The following is a 6,196-nucleotide window of genomic DNA, read 5'->3' on the forward strand; positions in this document are numbered from 1 at the left end:
TAGGGGTTTAGTCCCCTAAACATACTTGACACCCGGCTCTGTCTATAAGCCCACCCCACCTGACCTGTTTCATCCAACCTTTCTGCTTATACAGCCAGACTCCTGGTCACTGTAGCCCTGCCTCAAGGTCCAGCTTAAAGACAGATCTGGCACTTAGCACACCTGTACTCACCAGGTAGAAGTGACCTTTTCCACTACTAAACCCTGTAGCCTTTACCCACCCTCTGCCTTGAATTGACAGACAGTAGGGTGCCAAGCTCAGAGCCTGCACCAGCTTATCTGAGCCTATAGGCTTGAACCCCATCCATCTCCTATTCCTCACAGCAACCTGCACAAGCCTAGCAGAGAGGATGCAGAAGTGGTGAAGAGTGAGTGAGTCTACACCTGAAGAAATCGAGATCTCAGGTGGTCAAGCGGCTGAGACTAGAGCCCAGAATTCTGGACTACCTGTCTTACTTGATTAGAGTCTCCCAAACCTGCGTATGAACGGACCTCATGAAAGGAAAGCAGTTCTCGTCTGAATTCCTAGCAGTTCAGACCCATGTTTATGCAACACCAACTTGATGCATTGAAGTCCTAGTCTCTAAAAATGCTCAACTGCAAAGAATTTTGAATTTACAACTGCTGAAATATTTTCATATCAAAAAAATCCAAATTTAAAAAATATTCAGAGAATTTAGGAACTCTTAGGATGAATATTCTAGTTTGAGAAACATGGCCTGTGTTAGGAAGGTGTGAATGACTGACATATACTCTTTGCACTGTGCCACTGGGTCTCAGGGTAATTTGCATTTTTACATGTGTCCTGGGAAAGGACAATGGATTATCAGGTGGCCTATAATGTGAAATAGCAGTCCTTGGGTCACCCAGAGGGTGGGAGGCTCTTGGAACACTTCAAGAGAAGCTCTGTCCAGGACACCAGCGCATGCTCTGCTTGGGTTGAGGGTGGATATGTATATACGGGGAGAGGGCATGGAGAGGGGATCGAGGGAGGGTTCCAGGTTCCAGTTACAAGAAAGGAACAGCTTCCCTAGATTCCCCTCAACACTGCCTCTCTGCTTCCCAATTACCCCTTCTGCTGAGGGAAGGCTCTTCCCAGCACTACACACAGCCCCGTCCCAACTTCCGCCCACCACCCACACACACACACACACACACACACACACACACACGCACATGCACACACCAAGAGATTATCCCTCCACGCTGCATTCACATGCCCTCACCTCTGCAGAGATGAGGCAAACAATTCAATCCCCATCAAAGAGCAGGAGCCAGGAGATATGTCTTGTTGTGAGATTTGTATGTAACTTGGGTATGTACTCTCTCTGTCCTTCCCTTTCTCCATCTATCAGAGATTCAGATTAGATGGCTTCCAAGGTCCCTTCCAGGCCTGCCCATTCTGTAGTTGTATCATTTCTCCTCTTATATTGTGAAAGGCCTGTGATGATGTGGAAAAGACAGAGGCTTTTTTTTTTTAATTTATTTTTCTGAAGCTGGAAACGGGGATAGACAGACAGACTTCCGCATGCGCCCGACCGGGATCCACCCGACACGCCCACCAGGGGGCGACGCTCTGCCCACCAGGGGGCGATGCCCTACCCCTCCTGGGTATCGCTCTGTCGCGACCAGAGCCACCCCAGCGCCTGGGTCAGAGGCCAAGGAACCACCCCCAGCGCCTGGGCCATCTTTGCTCCAATGGAGCCTCGCTGCGGGAGGGGAAGAGAGAGACAGAGAGGAAGGAGAGGGGGAGGGGTGGAGAAGCAGATGGGCGCCTCTCCTGTGTGCCCTGGCCGGGAATCGAACCCGGGACCCTTGCACGCCAGGCCGACGCTCTACCACTGAGCCAACCGGCCAGGGCCAAGACAGAGGCTTTTGATTCATACATATCTGAGTGCAAATTCTGGCGCAAATTATTTTTAGCTGGGTGATGTTAGCCAAGGTCCTCAGCCTCTCTGAACTTTACTTTTATCATCTTTAAATTAAGGATAACATCTTCTATTATATGGAACTGTTGTAAGCATTAGAAACAAACATCAACAAAAAAATGGTGTTTCTACTCTGTTCTCCGTGAATGGCGGTTATTATTATGTTGGCTAAGGAAAACAAATGTACTGGTTTCTGGAAGCATGGGCTCTGAAGCCCCATGGCCTGAGTTTGAATCCTTGCTTAGCCACATTCTAGCTACATGATGCTGGGAAAGCCAGTTAACTCTATGCCTCCATGACCTCATCTGTGAAATGGGGATAATAATTATACCTACTACATAGTTATTACAAGGATAACATTATTCAATAAATGGCCTTACCATGGCGCATGGTGGTGGTGCACTGGATAGAGTGTCGACCTGGGATTCTGAGGTCCCAAGTTCAAAACCCCAAGGTCGCTGGCTTGAGTGTAGGCTCATCTAGCTTGAGCACAAGCTCACCAGCTTGAATGTGGGATCATCAACATGAAACCATGGTCACTGGCTTGAGCTCAAAGGTCTCTGGCTTGAAGCCCAAAGTCACTGGCTTCAGCCCAAAGTTGCTGGCTTAAGCAAGGGGTCACTGGCTTGACTAGATCCCCCCAGTAAAGGAACATATGAGAAGCAATCAATGAGCAACTAAAGTGATACATGTACAAGTTGATGCTTCTCGTCTCTCTCCCTTCCTGTCTCTCTCTAAAAACACACCCATCCACACACACACACAATAAATAAAAACACTAGAGCAATGTCTTATATAATAAGTACTCAGAAAATACCAGCTCTGTGATTATTATTAATAGGCTGGGGACAGAAATGTCCGTGGGGGAGCGTGTGCTGCCACCACTCTGCACATACTCCCCCTCTCCTTTGCTAAGGTTTTTGGAGTCCCCTTCTCTTCCCATCATTCACCTCCCCAGCCTATGGCCTCCCAGTTTTCATTTACCACCTGAGCATGTTTTCCTTTAGCACCCTGGTCTTACCTTGCTCTTTCAGGAAGCTGAACTCATTCCTGTGCCCTGCCTAAAACCTGCCCTCTTTGCCCCGTGCAGCCTGTTAGCTTGTTCCCATAACTCTGTGGAGCCAGGCTTTTCCCAAAGGATATCTGGTTGCTGAGCATGAGACCCTAGCTGGCCAGCCCTCACTCTGAGCTCTGGGGGTATCCCACCCACCAAGGTGCATAGGACTCTCTATGCTCAGAGGAAGGAATTCTGTTGTCTCCCTTATCTAGGTCCTGACAGCATTTACTGACATTCAGTTCTTCCTCAGAGCTGCCCTAAATCTCTGTTTCTCACTCTTGAGCTCTTCTTCGGGTCTTCACAAACAGTGCTTTCTAGCTAATGGGATTTGGTTGAGCTGTACAGACTCAGGGAAACAGAAATAAAAACAAAAATGAAAAAGGTTTTTACTCACTAGATTGGCAAATATGTATATGTTATATGATACTCAGCGGCAAGGATGTGAAAGAACAGACACACTCATACTTTGATGGAGGCAGTGTAAATTGATATAACTTCTTTGTAGGGAAGTTTAATTCTATCTATAGAATTTAAAACAAGCGTACCCTTAACCCACTGATGCCACTTCTATGACTCTATCGTATCTACCTCTATCTGCGCAGAGATACTCTTACAAAGATGGAGGCATACTAAGGCACCGTTTCTTGACCCCAACACTTTGGAGACAATATAATGTCTAGGGATAGGGGAATAGATAAACAATAAATGGAATATCTACGCAAAGAAGTACTATACAACTTAAAAAAATTAAATATATATATATGATTAAGAGGAAAATGGCATGTTCCAGAACATATATGGTTTGAGCTCATTTGGGAGGGGGGAACCCCACCCTTTCTCCCTCCTCTCAGCTGGGTGGAGGTTTCCTGCCAAGTTCAGGCTGCACTGGGTTGAAAGCCCAGCCCCTTCCTCCCAGCCAAATGGGTCAGTGCCCCAGGATGACCACACCTGGGGAAGGAAGCACTGCTGAGTCCTGAGGGTCAGGACGCTTGCCCAGTGGAGCACCAATGGAAGCTGCCTCCATTCTGAGGCAGACAGACATGGGTTCATATCTTGCCTCCATCTGTTACCAGCTGAGTGGCCTTGGGCCAGGTTCCTCATCACTCTGAGCCTCCATTTCCCCATCTATAAAATGGGGTTAATAATACCTACCAAACTGTGTGGTAGAAATTAAATGAGATAATATATAGACAATCTCAGTAAAATGCCACCTGTCTCCTGTTCATCAAAGGTTTCTTTTAGTTTGTTTTCAAATTCCTATAATCCAACCTCCACTGCATCCCTCCTCGTTGCCCCTCCATCCTCCTTACCCTACTCCTGCTGGAGTCTCCATGGTGGATTCTTCCTGGGTCCACTCTGGTTCCTCATTCAACTCAATGGTGGCACTGAGGACTCAGTTGCATAAGGCCAATGAAGAGTGACCCCTTCATCAAAAAGTCCTCTCCCCATCCCCTACCCACCACACAAAGTGTCTCCTACTCCTTCCCACCTGTGCCCAACTCCCATCCCTCATCCTTCTTCAGGACACGACCCCATCAGTTATCTCCCCTTTCCCTCATTGGCGTCTTCAACTCATCCCTCCCCTCCACCCCAGCCTTATGATTAAGCTCAGGTGAATACCCCCATAAAACAGCCACTTCTCTTCCCTGCTTCCTACCCTATTGCCCATAATTCTTTTACCACCCAGCTACCTCCTGGTGCACCTGCCATCAAACCAGAAACCTTTGTTCGGGCTCCTTCCCCTCACTTTCACTTCTGGCCAACAGTGGCTACAGCCACAGGCCCCCCATGGAAACACGCTCCTCCAGTGGCCGAAGCCACGTCGAATGCTTCTGCCTCACACTTCTGCATTCAGTCTTCAACCCACCTTCAGGGCTACCTTCCATCTCTTTGCTGCCATAGTAAATGAGCCTGGGAAGAAACCTGATCCAAGTTCTCTCTTTTTCCAAGAAAACTGAAACTTAATGACATCCCCAAGTAACTTCCCCAAGGCCACACAGCGGGTGGGCAGTGGAGCCGGGTTGCCTTTTATCAGGGAATCAAGTGCTTCCGGACGTTTTTGGCTCTCCGGAACTTCTTCCTATGTACTCTACACCCTTTCTCGCCCTAAAAAGAAAGCCCAGCCAGGTGCATATTAGCATAAAAACGTCCCTAATTAGTCTCCGTTTCCGTCTGGGTGGGTCATACGCCGCTGACGGGGTCCCAGCCTCAGGCCCCAGCACCCCCCACCCCATCACCGCCGTCCCCCTGCCCTCGCCCCGGAGTCTCCGAGCACCTGCCCGGGGAGGGGTCCGCGGCGTCCACCGAGGCCGGGCCCCCGCCGCGCTCGGCTCGGCCCCTGCCGGAACGCCCACCTCCGGCCCCCCGCCCCCCGCCTGGCGCACGCGGCGCGCGCCGCCCGAGCGTGGGAGGGTTTGATTGACCTTGGCAAGAGGCAGCCGAGCCCGCACAGGCCTCAGCCCCTCGCGGCCGCCCGGCGCCGGGGCTCCAGTTTCTGCTGTCACCATCTCGGGTTCTCGCTCTGCCAGGGCCCGGGGGAGGGGCGCTGGGAGGAGCCCCGGCCGAGCCCCGGCAGCAGCGCTCGGCTGCCGGAGACGCGATCTGATGAGAATGTCTTACTGCAGATTCAGCCTTCTGAGGACGCTCCATCCGGTGCCGGCGGCGAGCCTGGCGCGCGGGGAGCGAGTCCCGGGGGCGGCGGAGGGGAGGGCGCAGCGGCAGCACGGGGTCGGCACCCACCGTCCACCCCGCCCCCTCCCGCCAGCGCCGAAGGCCGGCCACCTCGGAGTCGAAGGGTGGAGCCCACCTCCCGCCGCCTCCCCGGAGAGGGCCGGCTGCGCCCCTCCTCCGCCCGCTCGGACTGCGGAACCGGCCCGAGAGCCCCTCCCTCTGGCACCTCTTATCCGTGGCGAGAGCCCTGTTCCAGCCCAACTTCTGCCCTGAGATATCTGTGGTACTTGGACAATGCTTCTGGTTCCCCAGGTGAAAAACAGGAGCAATCATACCCTTTTCGTTTGTTTCTCCTGAGGATTCGCGATCGTGTTTGCGAGGCACCCGCCAGCAGTGCCTCGTGCACGGTGAGCCGAGGGTCCTACCAGCGTCAACCCAAGGGCTTCCAGGGGCTCTGGGACCTCCTCCCAACCCTCTTGTTTGCAAATGTTATCTGCTTGCGTTATTCTGTGAAAGTTTCCTAGTGTATTTGTAAGAGGAA

The sequence above is a fragment of the Saccopteryx leptura genome, chromosome 8 (genome assembly GCF_036850995.1).
Source record: "Saccopteryx leptura isolate mSacLep1 chromosome 8, mSacLep1_pri_phased_curated, whole genome shotgun sequence".
Taxonomy (NCBI): Eukaryota; Metazoa; Chordata; class Mammalia; order Chiroptera; family Emballonuridae; genus Saccopteryx; species Saccopteryx leptura.